Below are 22615 nucleotides of genomic sequence, written 5' to 3' on the forward strand. Positions count from 1 at the left end.
AAAAAAAATATTAAAATAAGTTTTGTAACACCATTCTCTGACAATACAATCCCTCAGACTTTTGCTTGTCACATGGTATTCCCATTATCTAATGCGTTAATGGCCTGTCAATCAAAATCATCAAAGTTGATCTCTTTGATGCTATAACCTTTCTCTCAGAAAGAACATTATGGAAGAAAATCCAGGAATTATGCTTCATTGATCTCCAATATATACAAGTATTACTCAATTGTTTGATGGAGATGAACGTTATTCATAATCTTTTGACTTTTGATGTTAGTAGCAATAATGTGGATAAGTTATTGAATGCATCCCCCACCCTTCCTCCAGTTGTGATTGGCGCCAACATAGAACTATAACTTGAGAAGACTCGCACTGTTTAGTGATAGTTAGATATTACTTTCATCTAAATTAGAATTTATTTAGCTTTATAATTAACATTATATCTCAAAAGTGGTGTCGTAAAATAGCGGTATTTCATGTAACGAGACACAAATGGAAGTCCCGTCATAAATGCACCATCAAATTGTTTATGATAACTACGAGAAAAGAGGGTTGAGTCGAGCTGGTAGGAGCATGGGCCTACCATGGTAGGAGGGTCCGCACGAGCCCTTCTTACCCTAAAGGACGAAGATTAGAGCAGCGCCGCCACGGGTCATAAGTTACACCACTCATCAGCAGTTAGTATTCATTTGAAGAGGAACTGTTGCGAGAAGACGACCAATGTGACATTTCTCTCTCGTATGTTGTAAGAGCACCAGCATGCAACCATCATTAGTGTCTACATGTTGATACCCAGCAATGCCTCCTGAAATGCAACCTGTCTTCGAGAACGACCCCTGGTTATGGATAGGTAAGCTAAAAGGGTTCTAGTAGGGTTAAATCCATTAACGAGTCCATGTTAGTACCTGATTTTATGGTTGGAAGCGCTATACTTCCAGGACGAAAAATGTTTTCGATAGTAATGATGTTCTTCTTCATGTTTCTATAATAGCCTCGTAGTGATTTGTGTTACTTTAAACTGAGTCACCAGATGGATTGCCTGTCTGTGCATCTATTAGAAACGGTACGGGTTGAGGGGAAGCCAGACTGCCTGATTTTCAGGAATAGCTCGTGTATCTCAAGCGAGAGACATCAATGCACGCCCACGTCTCGTTTACGAACGAGAAGATGATTCTACTTAAACTCGACGAATCGTCTGTGAAACTATAGAGCCTTTTGATTTTAGAATTGTTCGACAATATTCGACCTGAATGATAAACTAGTAGTTGATTGAATTATTGACGAACTTAAGCTAATTCGCGGCGAATACATTACGTCTGCCCGCCCCCATTCATCATAATTGACAATGTGTGCCATACAATAATTATCCATCTTCAAATCATACGAGTTATAATTGTTTCATGCCGAATCTGATAATGAGCTATGTTGCAGCTGCCTGAAGACACGTGTACCCATTACACAGTCGAACAAAGCCTTTCAGTAAGTACAAAGTTTAAAGTGCACAGGAAGCTAAACTTGCCTTTTTATCTCATGTGCATAATGTTTCGATCAATATTTATTCTCGACGTTTGATCTAAAATGCTCTTTTCATTGACTGTGGCTATATTCCCCCGTGCTTCGCAGGCAGAAGTACAGTCTTACGTTCAACGCGAGATTTCCATATGGCGGGCGGGAAAAAAAACTCAAACAAAAGAGGGAAAAACAGATGGGGAAGCGTCATGTGTCCTATATAACGAGTGCAGCTTTGTCATTCGTGAGTTCAGACTCATTAATCCCAAGAGTTGATTGAATTAAGGCAAATACGATTCTGGTATAGGATCTAGATATATATATATTCAAAAATTCACCAAGAATAAAGCAAAGATAATGAAAATGTTGCTGTTGCTGTTGCTGTTGCAGAACATTGGATGGGTCAATAACCGGTGAGATAAAGGTTAACATGACTTACATTAATTTATATTCTTGAGAAGCTCGATATAACCTCGCACATTAATTGAACGGCCTAATGTAGGCCTATAATATAACATTTGGTTATGACCCCTTACAATACCCGCTTCTTCGACGTAATTATGGTCGATTCATCCCCATGAATAGTGAGAGCTTTTCGTGAGTACTGAAAAGCACGAAGGCTATACCAACAATTAGCATTTACCCAACGCAAACTGGTCTCAAGTATGTATAGGGATCGGAGGCCTTGCGTTGACCCAGTAAACATACCAACGGGGATACATTGTTACCCATTGACCGGGACAAAGCCCAGGACTGGCCCCCTAATCCTGATTTGAACCTTTTCACAGCTTAGGAATACGTAGAAATGCACGAGCAAACATCTTGAGCAAACTTCCACACCTGTGAGTTTCCTCCCGCCAGACGTTCCCTCCTTCCCTCCTGCCATGATTGGACTATTAACAGACAACAAAAAGACATCTGTATTGATGAAAAGCATATCCAATAGGCCTACAGAGGCTTGGGGTGGGGCACAGAATGCAGCATGTGCTGTGTGAAATTTGAGATGTTTCTAAACGTATCAACAAATTTGCTATTTACCAAATCTTTCAACTATTATGACTTTATATGAGACATCTCGATTTCCAGTATAATTCCAGGTACAAAGACGAGATGTGTAGCAATATTTTACGAGTAGGCGGCATTTTGATTGATAATAGTGATAGAGTAGATACTAGATATACAGGTGTAAAGAAAACGGTGGATAGGACAGAAAGTTGAGGAAGAAGAGTGGGCGGGGGATGTGCTCGTAAGACGTGTATTGAAAGAAAACTGTTGAAGAGGAGGGAACTTGGAAGGTCGCTAGAAGAAAAAAAGCACATTGTTATTTATATATTTATGTATCAGACTCTACGGTTTATTTGACTTTGAGTACATTATGTATAGCATTGTTATGTATCTGTATCTGTATTTTTGTTTGTATTTGAAATCCACCTTCGAGTTTTGGTTACGATTAAACAACGGTGAGGCCAGTCCAATGTGTAGGCCTATCATTTACTGGTATTGACACGCATGTCTACAGCATTCACGTCACATCAATCTTACCTAGTATATTACCAATATTACCAATAATTGTTTACCCGTAAACAGTGTGATTGCATATTATGTCATGTAAACTCTTATCAGTTCTCCGACCAACATAATTATCTTGAATGCCTTCGTGTATCAATAAATGTGAGTTTAGTATTATACTGCATGTATATTTGACATATCATATTCAATAAACGCTATATCTGTACTGTGTGGGTGGAAGGTAAGATTGATCTGTCGTCGGAGAGGACATTTCTCGTCCTTAATTCCAGCTGCCAATTTCTAAAAACATGCACAATTGCACATTATTGACTTTCTCATGAATTACAGGGAACTATTGTGCAATGTGACTTTTTAATTACGGTTATAACGAATGTCTCCATGTGTGTAATAACAGTTAGAAACATTTGAGATCGTATACTGTATAAAGCTGGATGCGCATCCGCCATTTTTTCTTTGTTGTTGTTTGGGGGGGGGGGGGTGTCAGGGGTATGTATGCCTCTAGAATGGCTGCCTATTTTTCTAATGGAGAATGTTAACTGCATTTAACCGTTTCATTTCGCATATCATGGTCATGATGGCCTTTCTAGTGAAAGTTGTAGTAAAAAATTGTTGTCAACCTGGGCATTTTTAGGAGAGGTGGGGGGGGGGCAAAACTTGAGAGTTCACAATTATAATATATTTATAACCTTGTATACCTTCCGAAGTGTCAGCCTGATTGAAGTCAGTCCCTTGTTTTTAGTACCAATTATCCACTTCTTACTGTGAAAACTGCTCTTTCTACAAAATCGTTTTAATAATGTAGATCGACGTTCGGAGGTTTCGAGCGCGTTTCACTTTAAGTAGGCCTCTCGAATCGAAGGATAAACAAGCAGAAGAGACGAAAGTCATTCGAAGCGTGTAAACCTGAGGTGCCATGAGTTTGAACTGTTCATCACCAGAGTTGACAGGCAAGATATTGGCGCTCAATATATATAGAGAGAGAGGGACAAAATGAGAGGGGGGAGAAGGGATCTCTGTTCTATCGTGTCATGTCGCTTCGTCAACTGATCAAGATGATAGACATGTAAGGTCGTTCAGAGGCTAGCAAGAGTGGAGGAGAAGGAGAGCATGTGCTCACAAACAAGTGCGTAGTGATCTGTGTTTGTCATCAAACGGGGGATAGGATAAATTATCGGAGCTCGAAGGCAGCTGGATACCAAAATAACTGAATTAACAAACCAAATGTATGGAGTTTACCAGCCCTGCATGTATTGAAATTTTAACTCATTTCACAGTAGCGAACTACAACAATAACCATGATCAAACGTCTTAAATTTCTTGCTTGACCCCACAAACTTGAGAGTAAAGTCTTGGAAAACGAGTGGAGAAAACCTGGACAATTTTACCGACATACTTTGTTCACCCTAAATATATGCAAAGCACAAAATAGTTAATGAAATTGATCATAATCATGGATATTAAATGGGTATTATATATCATGGATATTATATAACATGGGTATTATTGATATTATATGGGTACTACAATTCCAGAAAGATATCAAGTTTTTATTCATGGAACAGTGTTAGTACATTCCAAACCTGTCTCTTACAACATTTTGTTTCGACCTATGTCAAGTACACAATCTGCTGTGTGACACGTTCTTCAAGAAATGGTCTGAATGAGATGGACTCTGATGGAGTATCGGATAGGTATCAGTTTGACATCAAACTCCATCACACCTCCCATGAAAATGGATATTGGTGTCTCGCTTGTTATTATATCCTTGCCAGTCTCAAGAACAATTATGAGTGTGCAAGCCAACGAACGGGATTTATGTGCGCCCCTTTCCTTCATCAGAAACAATATGCGACCCATGATTAACCAGTTACATGTACCTCCAATGCCTCTTTGATATACTGCTTACTAAATCAAGCCTTCACCTTTATAACCAGTGGCGTATCCAGGCAAAATGGCGCCGCGAGGGAACACTAACATCACATCGTCCTGCAGTCAATAATGGATATAAGCTCAGAAACCTGTCAAATTAGTCAATGTCGTTATCAAAAGGGTATATCAGATCGTAATCGGTAATTTGGTGCACTTTTTCCTTAATTGAGGACAAATTCGAACAAAATTTCCGCTTGAAAGGGACAGAACGACCGAGTTTTCGCGATCTTTTACACATTTTCATCGGCTAGTTCTCGTTTCCTTTTGGTTATATGCATTAGACCCTGTAATTAACGGCGCGATATTGCACACGAGGCTTCATCTCGACTGTGTAATTACCTACGCTAATCAAGCCTATGTAGGTAATTAGTATATGAACCAGTCATTCACCCTAATATTTGCACTGTTCATTTCACTTTTTTAAAACACAATATCGCTCTGGGGCTTACTTCGAATCAGCAGGTCATCGCGTCCTGTCGGGTGGTCGCGTTACACGGCCTTTCGCGAAACGAAAACTGAAGATCACGCGACCTTTCGTAGATTTGTTGTAGGGTGATCAGAAAGTCGGTTAACGCGACCGTCCGACCCGATGATTCGAAGTAAGCCATTGTTCTGACATGGAGCTTCAAAAACCGCACCCATCTGAGACGTAGTTAATGTACATGTAATGTAGGTCAGGCAAGTGACGCAACGCACTATGAACATAACTGACAAAGAAAGCGGACAAAATATACAGTTCCTCAGGTAGATAAAGGAACGTCCCTTCACTGCTATTATGTAAAAAGGTGAATATGCATGTGACACCTGTTCTACACATTTTTACATAATAGCAGTGAAGGGATGTTCCTTTGTCTACCTGAGGAACTGTATATTTTGTCCGCTTTCTTTGTCAGCCATATTCATAGTGACGTCTGTAGTGGGCATGTGAGGGAGAAATTGTTCACATTTTAAAGTCCTGGCAAATTTTCCCTTTTGCCGTAAACCCCTGATAAAGGGCACAATATTACATTAAATCCTGAAGAACTTATGCGAAACACCCCGAAAAAATTCCCCTGCCTATTTTATCCCATTTCGTTCCCCTTTGTTGTTCTTTTTCAAATGGTACTTCCCCCTTACCCCTATATTTCGCGTCACTATTTGATTTATAATTCTAGTTATAAATTAAAGTGCTCTTTGGTTTTCAGTTTGCCTACTCGGTCAGACATTAAGGCTCTTAGGGTATCAGATCAAGACATTAAAGGATGCTATTTCACATATTAGCCATGAAAACTTCCGAATAACGATGTTTCCAAAATCATGCACAATTCAACAGCTTGATAAATTAGAGGTCTCTGTGTTATGTCGAACTTGAAAAGACTAAAGAGGCTAAAAGGTATACAATTAATAAGATTGTGCAATGGAGCAACGTGTACGTCTGCCTCTACAGAGAAAGATAAATAATCATAACATTTATTTTAAATTTATTATAATGTCTTTGTTTGCGGGCGGGATAGAGTTTGAAGATTAATGGTTTCATGAAATGTTCCCTGTTTTCATGTTTTTTCGTTATTTAGCGTGCCATTGCCTATCATTTCTCTTTGTAAAGATTATAGTCATGGCCGAGTTTTACCCCTATAAATCCTTTAACTTTATATCCATTTTCATGGTTTTGTCTAACGTACATAAGCGGGAACAGTATTCCTCCCCATTTCTCCACGGGTCGCTTAAAATGTGCGCTAACCGTAGCTATGGAGATAGTCATCATCATTTAGAAGTCGCCTCTATTATGACGCCACTTATCGCAAGTGAGGTATTGATGAGAAGAGTGTGTTTGTAGTTGAAACTTTTAGATGCAGTCTTTTATCCTTGATTTCTCTTTACTTCATTTGGAGATGAAGCATTGTGCTTGGTCTTTTTATCCTGTTGATTCCATCTTCTTCTTTTTTACGACGTGCTATCAGGGTTAACTTCCGTTTCCTATTCTCGCAATCGATATTGTAGTCGGGTCATGTCCGCACGACGCGTGATGTTGAATATTGTTAATGGACGGTCTGATTGAATTGATGTTGTAACTTGTCTTAAAATGTCTCTCTGTTGCGGGAACTGAATAACAAAGGGAACCCTTCTCAAATTAGATAAATACCCTCTCCTTATTTTGCAATGGAGATGCAGCTCCACGGTTTAACGTGCTGTCACCGAAAGAAAAGGTAGACTGAAAGGGCGTCTCCACATTTATTAGTAAGCTTTATCAATATTCACGTTGAACCTTGACCTTTGTCAGTTTATATGGTGTTAGAGCAATCATTTGTTTCGCGTTAGTCATGAATGCATGATATTTAAGAGGAAATAAGCCGCATGTAGTGCCTGTAGTGGATGGCATTGGTGTTACGTTGATAATATTGAGCTGAGGTTAACTGCTGACTATGAATTAGATGTAATTCAAAGTCTCTTTCTCCAGTCCACCCCAGACTTCATCTAAGTTGAAATTAAGAGGAGCGTAGGCCGCCATCGTCCATCACTGTAAGACTGTAGGGTTGAGTCAGCCTTCGGTCTTTAATCATTCGGGATGTCTGCTCGCTGAGATCATCACAAACCCCATTAATAAGATGCGTTTCTAATTAACCAACAGTGTGAGATGTCACCTTTTATGAGTGGTTGACCGACTAATACGGTGTCATTGGGGCAGCTATTGGATGGCAAGGGTTCACACACTCCCACCTTTCCATCATTATGTTCCGACTATTCGTTAATTATTGAAGAAATGTTACTTGGCATTATGTTACAATCGTGTCAGTCGTTTCGATTCGATTTGTCATAGCTGCATTCTTCTTTACAACTGATCATCGTACATTGACATCAACTAGGCATGTGTTTTTTTTTATTACTAATTGTGCGGATTTCACTTTCAAAACGTTACCTCCAATGGAATTAAGACTCATATGAATCTTTATGAAGTAAAACCAAAATGTGTATTATTTACAATTGATGTATGATGTGTAAAATTGGTTGTTAATATTTGAGATGATACTTGTTTACAATTAAGTTAGGAATATTAATTTAGGTATTTTATGAAACTTCGTGAAATAGATAAAGAAGGTGTTAGAGTGTGAGAGAAGGGAGAGAGAGAGAGAGAGAGATATGGGGGAGAAGGGATACTACATTAAAGGATACTAGATAGGAGGTGATTTATCTCGAGTATTTTGTTTTCACATTTTCAAGCTTCTGTGCAGATATTGAAGAAAAAAAGAAAAGAATTAAAAAAAAGCTCCAACGTGCAAGGTTGTATTTCATGTTAACATGTTGTTCTACAGGGGAAAAAGCGGCAAATCTAAATTTGTCTCGGTACCCATTTTTGTTTTAAGAGCGTGTATTTCACCTGGTTTTGTCTGGAATGACAAACCTGAATGTTTGACTCCTGATTTCCCATAGGATATGAAATGGTGAAATGGTATAAATCAGATGTCATAGCACATCATCTAATTTTATCCTGATGATGGTTGGGGAGAGAGGAAGTTGCGTGTTTAAAGTACATAATAATTGTAAGCATTCTTTTAATCACGAAAATAATGTCTGGCCCTTGTCACGTAATTATACCGACCACCCCTCCTCTCTCTGTTTCCCTCTGTCTCTCTCGTACTCTCTCTCTCTCTGTTCTCTCTCTTTCTCTCTCTCTCTCTCTCTCACTCTCTCTCTAACTCTCTTATGATGACAAATTATTTTGTTTGAAAGTGCCGGTTTTGTCAATGGCCCACCCTTAACGTTTTAGGGTGAAGGGATGTTTGTGCGGAGAGAAAAAAAACACTTACGTTTTATAGGATTGCATGCTGGTGCCACAAATAAACTAAATTGGAGATTTTGCTGATACACTGATCGAATAAATTGAATTTGTAAGCAATTTCCAGCGCCTCGAATGATAAATTTCTCCTTGTAACGGTAGATTTGTTGCCTTTTCATGCAAAACATAATATTAAGTTCGACTTCACCATTTCATTTCTTAACTTAATTGAATAAAATGTGGATAGGAGTAATGATTTTCTCGTTATCTATATTATTTGTATATCAGGTTTTCTATATTTTCGGTATAATAACGTGGTGAATGCCCCATGGTTATGAACCGAATTAAAGAAGCAAGCACAATCATTAGATTGAAAATGCTATCGTACAGGCCTCACATAGGTGGGTGAATCTTTATTTCTCCGCCTTACGTCCTGCCCCCCCCCCCCTCTTCCGTCTCCACTCATCTTCTTAATTTCCACCTCTTCGTATTCTTCAAGAGGCATTATACATGACCGATTCTATCCTCAAGCTTCATCCATCCATTCTTTGAGCGTCATATTTCAATCACAATAGGCCTCTTTACTCATATAAGGTATGAAATCTTTCTAAAAGCCTTGCCATCTACTTTCATATTTGTTGGCCGAACACCGATATAGGCTCAATCCAGCGCGAAAAAAAGTCGCCCCAAGCCCAAGGCTCTCTGAAATATCCGCACCACAGCGGACACGAGTAATCAACGTCACATATCTTCTCTCTCTCCCCTCCCCCGGCCCTCCTTCTTCTCTCCAATCCTTCTCTTTTCCTTAATTTCACTCCGGAGTAATTTTACCACCTTCTCTCTCTCTCTCTCTCTCTCTCTCTTTCTCCCAGTTCTGTCTCTCCTCCCCATCTCTCTCCTATCTTTCTCTTTTCCTTAAACTCTCTCCAGAACGACTTTTCACCAATTTTCTCTCTCTGATCTCCAACCTCTCTCTCTCTCTCTCTGGCTCTGGTTGTCTCCTCCTCTCACTGTCTCTTCTATCTTCCTCACTCCCCCCTAAGTTACTTTACACACATTTTTTAATTTTGTATTCGTGTACTTATTATAATGCGATTTTTCCCTCCCTCTTCGTTACCCATACTTCCTCTCCCCATATCCGCAATGCATATTCTCTTTTCCCAACCCCACCTCGCACACATCCCTCCTCTCTCTCTCTACCGCCCCCTTTATCTCTCTCCCTCGCCTTCTATCTCTCCTTTCGTCACCGTTTTTGTGCAACCGCGCAGAAAGATGTTTGGAACGAGACCATAATGCTGCTATCATGATAAAGTCGAGCTCGTAAACAATTTCCACACGAATGTCTTTACGCATTTCATTTACTCATTTTATGCACTTGTGAGGCGCAGACGAAATAAAACGCTTTAGAAAAGGCGAGAAAGGGTAAAAATTGTGCAACGGTAGCTTGTGTGAATCTGGGCGGAAGAAAAGGAGAAAGGTTAGAATAGAACTATTTCAAAGAATCATTCACCATAGAAATGCATAAAAGCGCTTGATGCTTCCTGTGGTGCTTTAGAAATTAAGAATTTTAAAATAAGAATCGACTTATTATGCTTACACGCACGAAGGCCACACTCTAGTAATTGTCGCAAGAAGTGCAGTTCTATATAGGGTTGAAAATTTTAGTAGTAATAGCTTTGAGCACTATTCATTCCTTATACCATAAGGGAGCAATACACCGTGGCCTGCTTGCGGCTCACTCTGCTTTTCTTATCAGAACAGCCGCGAGACAAGGAGAGTGGTGCTTGTAGACTGACAATATATGGAGCACAGGAAGGAGGAGACTGGCAAGGGAAATGCAAAATGGATGCATCGCTCAGAGACATATGAAGCATCAGTCAATCCCTGCGGAACATATTCCCGGAGAGGTTCTCGCGGTCTAGTAATTATTTCATCCATCCGCCACCAATTGACAGATCAGTGCGTAATAAAGGCGAGACATATTTGCTTCAAGTCTGACTTGGTTTTCCCCTATTTGAGGCCCCAAGACTACCTGTGTGTTTCTTTGGTTCATGGGGCATTGCCCTGGTATAGAGGAAAAGAGGATTTATATTAGGACGTCTGTCCTCGTTGTATTGAGCTATACCTTTATCTGAAGGCTATGTTCGTTTGGGTCCTAATACTTATACATACAATGTAAACGACTTTCAATGAGTTATTGACTCTTCTCCTACCCTACCTACAGCCGCATTAGGTTCAATCCCTTACTTTTCATATTGCTTAACGAATGAACTACTGACCTCTTGTAACATCAACACAGTCCCACGCGTAATGTTTAAGCGTTGGAAGAACGATAATGGTTTACTATCAGGCGTAGATAGCAGCTGCTATACATTAGTCAATTTTATCAGATAGCATTCAGGGAGGAAAAAACTGATGTGCCTTGTGGAACTTCCATAAAGCGGTAAATAACTAATTAGTTTTGTTTATTTGGGTTGTCCATCCATTCCTTTTCTCCTCTTCCCATGCATTTAAAAAAGATTGCTAATATTCACATGTCTTTGTTGCAAGTCTTCGAGTATTGAGAACCAGTCATTAAAAAAGGAGGTACATGCTAACTCTTATAATCCTTTGGCTTTAGGCGAGGTGATAACCAGAAACAAAAAACGTCCTCCTCCCTTTGACTGTTCCGATTTAGTCTAGTATTGCATCCAATGGCTGGGCATCATGCATCAGTCTTGCTCCATTTACAGGTGTACACTTTGATATGAATCGATGATATCGACAGTTTGAGTTACATTTATCCCCAGAGTCAGGATCTCTGATCACGTGACATAGTCGACTTCCCTTCCTATTTGTATTTCCACGATGACTGACGAGCGAAAGTCGTGTGCCTTATCACTTCAGAAACCGAGGAGACTAAAAAACAAGTATCTGTTTCGGGACAGATGAATTCCAGTATGTTACATTCAATTCCATTTACTTCATACTATTTCAAATTTGAAAGAAGGAGAAAAAATAATTCCCAAACCCCAACAGATATATCTACAGTATATTCAAAATGATAATTGGAGATTTTTTTCGCAAAAAGTTGGAATAACCTCTAAGAAAGTGGAAAAAAAGGTTGACCCAAGATAAGCGAAGTTCGTGGTCCGAGCCCTTTCATGACACTAAAGTCATTTAGCAAGACATTTTAATGTACAATGTACATGCATGACACGAGTTCACTTATAAAATAAGTAATCCGTACTCTAGGAACGAATGTCATCGAACGGTAGCTAGATTTTAGTTTGGGTAAAGAACAGGAAGGGTTGATGAACCCAAGGAGGACATCCTTCAAAATCGAACATGTAAATAGGATTATTCATTGTAATACGATAATGTTGGATCAACAGGTTAAGATAATCAGTATTTCATGAAATAAATCTGGATTTTAAAGACATTAATCAAGACGTAGATACGTTGTCATGCTTGTAGAGGGGTTCTGGTTATACGTTACGAAAGGAACTACTCCTGAAGCATCTAATACCCTTTCCCCATTAAAAATCATCTTCCTCACAACGCTTGTAATCTTATGTTCATCTTCTTAATAGGCTGCATAGCCATTTAAAGATTACCAGAATCAGAAGAAGAGGAGGACGAAGAAGAAAAAGATGGCCGATGAAGATTTATGCGTCTACTCATCATCTTGCCTTGTAAGGGGAAGCGTTCTTAGAATTCTGCCATTACGGAAGGAATAAAAAGACTGAACTTCCTTCTTTTGTGGTCAAAAGGAGGAGGAGGAGAATGCATTACGATGATACAAAACCCATCTTCTTCTACGGTTATAAATAACATCGCCGTCAGCAATAATATGCAACCATCGAACCAAACCGGAATAATCATTAATTTCAATTTTACTTAATTGCCTTCATATTGCTGTCCAGTCATTTTCGACGTAGCGAATGTGAGATATCTTGTCAGGACTTTGTGGCAATGGCCAAAGAGGGGTAATTTTGGGATTCTGCCTAAAATGTGGGATGAAGATATTTCGCGAATATAACCCAAATTGAGAGCACGAAACATGTTTTGGAATGATTTCCTGATTGATGATCAAGAAATGAAGTCCATGCATGTTGGACATGAGAAAAATGTCATTTTCATTCTCATTTAACGAGAATATGTAATCACATGAAAGTCATCAAAATACAATTGTCCCCAATCAACAATTCTTCCTCTTCCATTCTGTATCAACTCATTTACAAAATCCATTTAAGTAGTTATTCAAGGGAGATAGCTATTACTGCCATTATGAAGACACGAAGCGGAAGACATTCGGCTTACATCAAATTCAATATGTCATTACATTAGACCTACATATAATGGTCTTCTTCTAATGCGGGGCACGAAGCTACCTTCTAAATCCAAACGTTTAATGATAAAGGTTCGTGTCACTGTTTTAGTGAATCGGAGTAATCTCTCTTAGGAAATCAAAGTTTCACATAGATACTTTCACCAGTTTGATTTCTAGCGCACTCGGGCACAAATAACAAGTTTCACTACAGATATAGCTTTACATTGATGGTTGCAAATCGATCGACGTAGATTGAAAGCCCCGAATGACGCGTGATTATACTTATTTGAATGAAGTCTAGCCTATGACTATAGTTTGCATGAATAAAATTTGACCAGATTACAGTATCGAGAGAAAGAAATGTGGACCAATTGCTATTACTTTTCAACAGATGATGAGATTTCCTTTTTAATTTCGATAATCAAGTAGAATGACATTTTTGCAACAATAACTTATCAAAAATTGTATATCAGAAATTCTGAAAAGGAAATAAAAAGAAGAAGGAAAAAGGGTGTGTATGTGTTTGTGTGTGTGTGAAACCTCTGTGAGGGTAAACTATACATTAAAATACAATCCTTTGATATCATTGGCAGGGTGGTAACCGCTTTGAAGATTTCGATTAAGGAAATTTTGAAATTCAAATAGTTCTTCGAAACCGATACTTCTTCTTCTCTTCTTTTTCTTTTAATTTTCTTTTTACTCTTCTTCTTTTTCTTCCTTTTATTTTATTTTGCGTTGAAACAATTTTTTACTATATAATTTTATTTATCATATACACTTTGTATGTTTACTCCAGGCTGTCTATTCATTATTTGTGCGGGTTTAGGTTAGCTGCAAATTAGTGCTGCCGGGGTATTCCCATCCATCTCGATAACCCTCATTTCATGTGGATCTAGAGTATCGTGCGCACTTACCAATTCTCAGTCCCACCGCTTCAATCTCATGGGAGTATCATCAAAAGCTTCACCGCGTCTTTCAAACGACAATTCATACCATCTTAGCCGAGGGAAAAATGTCGAAACCATCCTATACTCCATCTTAAAATTCAAGTTTTTTATTTTAAACTTCGGGCTATATCATGAAGACTCTGAGTATGTTTTGTGTGTGCGTGTGTGATCTGATGTTGGGTTTGTTTATTATTTTTTTTCCGGGATGGGGTGTTCGTTATTCTTTTCGTTAGTTTTTGTTCCTATTTGGTGTCATTTCAATACTTCACATGGCGATCATGTCGTATATTGCCTTCATGCATGCGTGGTAGAAGGTTCGGTCTGAGAGGTAGTTTATTAAGTTTGTAACACTTCTGTTTATTTTCTAATATCTCGCGAATATTAAGCTGATAATCCTTTACTCTGAATGTATATTCCATGATAATGCGAGATAAATAAACAACGTGTCTCGAGATTGTCACACTTCTCATTCCTCTGATTAGTTTGTGATGTTATTGAGATGAGAATGCTGTACCATTGGATCTGGATGTGATGTTCAGTGTCTCGACCTGGTGAACTCAACATGGCTACAGATTTGCTGTACCACAGCAACACACCTTCAACCATCTACTTATTGACTTGTGCTGTACACTATAGTATGAAGCTGATATATCATTTTGTTTCGCTCCCAATTTCACGTCTTCACACTTGCCTTCCTCACGATCAATCACACCGCTAGCTTGCCTGTCGCACTTATCATAACAAGACTTGTAAAAAGCAATCGATGCATTGATCTACATTTGCCACACTCACCCAGGTGAAGTAAATGGGTACCTGGTAGGAATTTATTCCTTGAAACGCAGCTCGCGTAACAGCTGCACTGCTAAAGCCAGGGTAATTTTGCTGCATTATTGTAGAGCGCTTAGAGACTTTTGACAAAGTAAGTGTTAGGCGCTATATAAGCACTGTAATTATTATTATTATTATTAGTTTGGTTTCGTGAGCATTCTACTCTTACAACCCGCTCTCATTATTATGTAGGAGAGATGTTAAGAAACGAGATGATGGAATAGTAAGAAGAATGTAAATGTTCAGAATTGATTGTGCGCTGATGTTAGACGTAAATGAATTATTACTAAACTTTTAGAATTTTATTCCCTTTTATGCGACGTTACGCCGTTTTTTGTTTTTCCATTTGCATTCGAGTATGATGAGCTGAGGCTAGGTTTTGTTAGTTGCTGGAAACTATTTTAAACCTTGAATATAATTAGTAGTAATGTCTACCACTTAGGATCCAAGGGTACGCCCATACGTTTGATGTAAGATTATCGCAATACTAGTCATTTTTAAATGTATTTTCCAAACGTTATCATACCAGGGAAACTCTCTCCCGTTCTTGTTTTTAGAATTGTACAGCAAATATGATATTAAGATGACCTAGAAAATGATTTGTTGCCTCATTGTGCTTTTCTTGCTTTCAGTGGACTTGGTAGGAGCCACAGTTATCAACTGACATTTGAACTGGATGCACGTTGGTCATTTTTATTGAAATGGTGGTGCCACATCATTGCATCCAATGCGTCGTCAGGCACTTCCCGTGAATATATGCCAGAAACTTCTACTTAAAAACTGACTCGAACAAAACGTTAAACTCGAAAAGGATTTCCATTGTACATCCTTGGCAGTTTTTGGCTACAACAAAGTGTCTGGACTTCCCTTTAACCTGAAGCTAAAGTATAGAAGAAGTTGTCTTCCCATATTAACATCAACGCCCATGCACTCCTTAATCATACCAAACATTTATATAGATAATGCAGAGGACATGACCCTCGTATGTCGTTATACATGCATTATTGCCGGACATCAAGGGTTTTAATGGAAGGCACGCAGAGACATCCGACATTGTTAAATGACTCTTCAAAGCCATCATAGGTTACACCTGATCTTGATTATACATTATATGCACCCGTGTGTTGAATGCTGAAGGCTGGAACGCCACTAGAGTTCTAATCAGAATACCCATTATCTTTAAATATACCTTTCTTAAATACAAATTATTGAAAGATTAAATTATAAAAAACAAATATTCTTATTTACAAAGAGACAGATGCGGGGGAAAACACTTTTCTATACTATATTGTGTTCACAGATAATGTTGAAAAGGAAATTGTTATTCTTGGTTTTGGAGGAGGAGGATTGTGAATTATGTATCTATTCTTATTTTATATTATCATAGTATTGATGTTCTACTGTTTCAACATAATTGTATGTGTATGTCGTGAATCCAATATTAAACTGTAATGAAAACATGTTTCTAAATGTGAATCCCAAGCAACATAAGCTAATTAAGTTATGTCTTATCATTAACAGTCATGAACTTGTACAACAATATGAAGTAGTTGTTTCGATTGGTGAACCCTTTTTGCAAATATGTGTACATGAAATCGTGTCAATTTCAAATTTCATCGTCACAGCTTGTGTCAAATGTGGTAAACTTTTGTTCATTTGAATTCGATAATATATATGCAGGACTTAAACGTGTTATGTTGAAACCGTAGTGCAACAAGACTATGAATAAACATCTTCATATCAGGTGAATCATTATGCTTGCTTGTTTATACTGGCATCACCCCTCGGAACATTATACCTTTAGGTTGAACAAGTATCAGTTGAATAAAATACGTAATCGAACGCGCTCAGTGAAAGTTCATATTGCACCTTTAAAGATGAAGTTGAGTTCTGGTCATGCGATTGCATTGTGAAAGAAACGGTGTGGAATCGACCAGAAAAGGTTGATCATCTAGCATATAAGAATTTGTGTGTATTGCAAGGTTCTAGAATCATCAAAATGATAAGAAATTTGGCCAAGTCTTGGTAAAGTTACAAACACTGTACACAGAAAGATGTATATGGGACTACACGAACACGTGGCGTAAAAAACCTACCCCCCGAGTTTTACGATGTTACTGACATATTTAGAATATAAAGGCATTTGAAGAGCCATGCTTTTCAGGGAACATGTCTTATCTGATGATCTTCCACACTTGCATAACAAGAATTATTACGCTCACAAATTATTTTTCACCTCTTCCCAAAACTCAACCTTCTCTTTAAGGGGAATTCTTCGACGAAAAAAAGCAATTGAATATACATGGGGATGAAGAAGCAGGCATTGCGCTGCACAAGCAGGCGTGACATTGCGGTCAACAAGATGTGCCTTCAATCCTATGATCTTCTGGCCTGCAATAGGTCACATAAGAGGGCGCGCTTCAAGTGGCTTGGGTATTTCTTCTGAGACTTTCCGAGCAGGGTAGCTCTTGAAACAAGGCACGTGCGATCACGAGGGTCGCATTACCAACCAATTAACATCCTCCAGCCGAACGATTTGCATTGGAGTGTCCACGTATTTGGGCGCGTGAGCCGAATCCATTTCGGGGTTAAAACGCTCTCGAGAACAATGTCAACATGTTGCCATGGTCCCCTGCTAAATTGGCATCTGACAAAAAAAAAAAAAAGAAGGCTAAAAAGGCCAGGCTCGAAGGTAACCTGGAATTCAGATTCTTGACCGAGGACCAAAGACAGCTTTTCAGAAATCAGTCGCTTTTTATTGATAGGCATATTCTTGCCCCGTGTAACAGCTGGTGATTTAGCCATTACACATATGACAAACATCAAACAAAGCATTTTTCTATTAAGTGAAAATTAATTTATTCTCGTGGATGAAAAATCTATATTTGTGCTTGAATCGCAAGGGAGAGAATAGAAGGGGAATAACTCGATGATTCAATCAAACTGTTTGTAAAGGGACTTAGTCGACCAAGGAAAGGCTATAGGGATCTTGAAGGCACCAATGTCAAAACGAACAATAGACACGTATGCGGAAGTTGATACCTTCCTCATATGTCGTTCTTTATTAGTTGGTCTGTTTAGTTTGACACGTAATCCCTGTTGTCTCCTGTCTCTCATCAATATGATGAGCTCCTTTCATCAGGCGATAATTCTCTTCTTCCTCGTTTTCACCCCGTTTTCACCTCTACCCCTCTCTCTCTTTCTGCTCAGATCACTGATGGAAGTTGGAGTCGTTCTACGCACCGGACTAGTCAACTTGTTGGTATTCAACCTTGATTTCATATTTGCTACACTACACAAGGTCAGTGTGATCATGAACCTGATGCCGAAGTCTTACCTGTCACCATATGTAGTCCTCGGATATGATAGAAGGGGGTCAAGAGCAAGAGGATGGATGAAGATGGCTAACAAAACGACAGAAGAAGGTAAATTTGGCCCTGAATTCATACATAACCATTTTTCACATAAATCATGTTACCACTGTTGATGCTTCTAAAAGATATAGGGTCTACTGTGTACATATCGTTGCGTTTTGCGCAATATGATACAAATACAAATTGACTGCAATAACTGCAATCTGTTTTGTAGCAATTATAACTCCCTACACCCAACAATGGATGAAGAATTCAAATGCATGCATTACATTTGCATTGTAAATTAGCTTTGGATTATACGACTGTATAAGTTAGAGCTATTAATGAAGATTGATTCCTGATCGTATTGCAATCAAAATTAATGAGCAAATCAAAGCAAAGCAAATTTAATATTCTTCTATAATTGCATTTACTTAACTGATATCTAAATTTGCTGGTTGAAAAGCAATAGCAAGGTCTCCAAGTGATTCGAAGTGATCTCTAACTGTGAATGGTTATAAGGCAATGGCACATCGTTGTCTGAAGATGCTCAGCTCCCCCCTCCCTTGCTTTCCTCCGTCCCAGTTTAATGTGAGGACATCTCCTCCTTTATTGCGTCGTTCCATCCCTAAAGAGATTTGGCCTCCCTGACTAATATAGATTCTGGAATGATCGAGCCGCTTATATAGAGTTATCAAATGGGTTTGGCCTCTCCATGCTATTGAACCAAGAGTAGAATCATCTGAATCCGAACCGTAGTAGGATCCCTTATGGGTAGGATAGTAGCCCAATAATTACGACCATTAAACGAAAAAAATGCATTAACTTTCTTTCATAGTTTTAAATAGGTAATTTCTAAAAATGTAAACATTAGTTGCATACAAAGAGGTATAAATTATTGTTACACGTTATTACGACAGAGGACGTAATTCTGTTTATTTCCTGTAAGTCTTTACATCAGCTATCATTTTATACGTACCTGCAGCTTTGTGCAAGCCTCCTTATCTCCCTGTCATTTCCGATAAATCGTCCTAATACACAGGATCCGACAAATCAACCCTCGGATTGTATATGTCTCTCTTTTTTGTTTTATTCTACACGATATCCATTAGCATCCATCATGCTGTATAATGTAAGAGGCCACCTTGTTCTGGTTTGTATGCCTCCTTCGACTGTCGTGAACCTTAGATAATATACGTCCTATACACCGACATGCTGGCAATATGGTAATCATCAGGAAGTTTGAAAGGAGAATATAAAAATGGCTAAAGAAATATGTAGCTTGTATATCTACGGTAATGACCTAGTAAAGAATGAATATATCCTGTATCTATTATGAGCATTACCATTTCGATTCATCGTACAGTGAAATGGTATACGCCTAGTGCCACATGTAATGTCGATCTCTTAAAAGCCAGATTGATAATTTACGCAGTGCAATGTGAGTACCTCCTGTTTACGTTTTATACTGCAAAAACGGAGGAGACTTCCCGAAACCTGCTGCTGTGAACAGGATATCAAAGGGTATTCTATGCTTTGCACTTCCAGGAAAACAGGATGTGATAGTTTGCATGATGGAGGTGATATAGCAGGTCTTGTTTAAGGGGAACATCGCTACTATTTTGTTGTTTCAAGGGAGGCGTATCGTAAAGCATATACAGTCAAACCTGCCTTAGTGGCCACCTCTCTATACAGACCACCCGTCTAAAGTGGCCATGTATTTTGTCTACCTCGAGAAAGAAATGTATGTTGCAGAACCTGTCGAGAAAGGCCATCTGTCTTCAGTGGCCACTTTCTCTGTATCCCTAGTAATAGTAATAGTACACCGTAGAATGACACTAAGCTGTGAGCCAATTTTAAATCTTTAAGATTACAGTTTCTTTCTTTGTGTTCGGACCATCTGCCGCTGGTGTATACATTGCAAAAATATGAGATTATAAGACCTACTATAAGCATTGTAAAATTATATTTGAATATCAGCAGATTTGCATATTTCTTTTTAAATGGCAATTCGAGATCTTGGTTTTCCAAATATAATTTGTAGATGTTTCATGAAAACATTTGCAGGAAGAGACTAATGATGTAGGAGGCATGTCATATTTTTAAGTTTTGGTTGTTTTGAAAGGAGCATTATTCGGAGTAGTGTCGAGACATATTTACTGCTCGAATAGTCGAGTTGTTGTCGAAATGGTAGTGCCAAGTAACTGCATCAAAGTTAATGTATGCAAGCAGATTAACTGCTTCGTTATCAGTAAACATTTGTCCGTCTTTATTATATTATCCAAAAAATCTGAAGTGAAAAAATGTGTATTGTAAATGACAGCATAGCTTGAAATGTAATTTTAAGTCCATTGCAAAGGATAGAAAGCAGCTTGATATCCTCTCCCAACCTAATTCCAACCTTATATCCTACTGATTGTGTAATTTGATATATACGGATTTCAAATTAAATTGTGTAGGCAGTCGCTGAGGAAAAGATGAAGAAAACAATTGGGAATTTAAAAACTACATACGTATGAATCATCCATTTAAAGAGATGTATCCTTGGATCTTGAATAAGATTCTAAATGGCACCACCGTGTTCAGGTGGTGGGTGCATGCTTGGAACAGGGGCAGGTGCATTGGAAGTTTTAATAGGGGGCATCGGTGTATGACCAATCTTTCACTCTGAATCATTTTACCGCACTCGTAAAAGTTACCTTTTTTATCAAATGAGCCTTGATGGACAGAATCAATGCATGATCTTCAAGATATCATGTCTGTGCCGATTAACTCCTTTGATGGTAGAGAGAGAGACTGATAAACGAGAAAGGACAGTTGTATTTTATAGGAAGATTGAAGCTATCATGTGTGATATCTGATTGATTGATTGATTGATTGATTTTAGCAGATGCTACAACCTATAGTCACTGTCCATTTCAATAACAAATATCGCTTTTCAGAGTTTACATGCAAAAGGGTAACGTACAATCAGTCATTATGATATTCATCACAATAGTCAAATAATAAGAAAATACTTTTTAAAACACAATTCCTAGTACCATTCATCTCGCACAATCATACTTCAACTCCTGTAGGAGGGAAAACCCATCAGCTTTTCTTTCTCTCTGGAATACCAAAGGGGTTTGTTGAATACATTAAGCTTCTTTGGAATTACCAGTTGTTCCAATTACCTTCAATTAAGAAATTCACGACCATTTATCTATGGGGATCTTGATATCCAGTTCCATCGTGGGAATAACCGTGGCGTCATTTACTTACAGTTGTCTGCTTCATACGATGAGTCTTTCTCCAAATGCATTCTATATGCCCTTCGGCTCGGGATAATGCTGGTAAAAGCAACACCAGTCACTTTGGCGGCACAACAGAAGGGTCCCCTCTTTAGGAGGAGAAAAAAAATCTCAAGCGTATACGCTGTCGACCAGGAAATAAAATTGATGGTTTAGAGAGGGCTTGGGAAGCAGCCTCAAGTAGTCAATGTATGATCTGGGGTAAGATAGCGATTCAAAATGGCGCTAATGTCCTCTTGTTTTAGTGGAGAGAAAAAAACAATTCATCCACCTACAAGGCAGACACTGAAGAGGGTGTTTGAGTTTTGTGCAGTTAGGTAAATGAGGAATTGGTTTCCATTGTTTCTCACGTACGTATAGATGAAAATCTTACCGAAAAGTCATTATTTCATTGGTTATTCAATAACATAATATCTTAATTTTGCATGTTCTATATATATATATATATGTAAGTTTTATATTGACTTTTTTTCGCGAGACATCCTTCCTATTCATTGGGCCACTTTTTAAAGAAATTTGTGTGAGGTTTTTTTAATAGATATTTTGAGAAAAAAATGTGTTTAAAATGGATGTCGGGGAGTTCGATTTGCGAGATTAATGAAGTTGAATTTTCTTTACTTGTGGGTTTATTTTTTATCAATGTAGAGGACTTGTTTTCATTCTCGTTTTTTTCCATTGAGTCTAATAATTTGTCGAGTTTGACGGTAGGCTCTTGGGACTCCGTCATCATTCACTGATTATACTCACTTCATTGCGGTGAGTGTTGGGGAGTGTGTGAGGGAATGGTGCCCCCCTCAAGGCACCGTTTATCACCCCTTTCCCAAGAGATCCCACCAAATACCAAGCCCTCAACGCCGCACTGTGGTGTTCGCTCGTAATACATTCACGATAGAATAGTACGATGACTTGGAGGAGCTGTTCGTTCATCGCTTCAGATCAGTATCAACTCAGGTATCATGGCGAAGTTGTTATAAAATGAGGTTCCTCGCTTGCGGTGTCAATCTTCTCATGCAGAAAGTCATCAAAATGGTTTGGGAATGTGTACCTTGCTGTATAGCGACTGCAAGGTCAGGTGTATTGTTAGTTGTAACAGAGTGCGCACCGGGAGACCCGCTGACCTTCCCTCTCATGACTGGTTCGTACAGATTGAAGAGAGAAAG

At 38.6% G+C, this 22615-nt stretch overlaps 1 long non-coding RNA gene across 1 annotated transcript; it reads left to right on the plus strand.

Annotated features, from left to right (window-relative positions):
• Positions 1-293: 293 nt before the first annotated feature.
• LOC115924021 lies at positions 294-20670 on the plus strand. Its single transcript, XR_004064136.1, has 2 exons — positions 294-853; positions 18023-20670. It is a non-coding gene; the product is annotated as an uncharacterized LOC115924021 (long non-coding RNA).
• Positions 20671-22615: the final 1945 nt, after the last annotated feature.

This window comes from Strongylocentrotus purpuratus, unplaced genomic scaffold (assembly GCF_000002235.5).
Source record: "Strongylocentrotus purpuratus isolate Spur 01 unplaced genomic scaffold, Spur_5.0 spur5_contig_836, whole genome shotgun sequence".
Taxonomy (NCBI): Eukaryota; Metazoa; Echinodermata; class Echinoidea; order Camarodonta; family Strongylocentrotidae; genus Strongylocentrotus; species Strongylocentrotus purpuratus.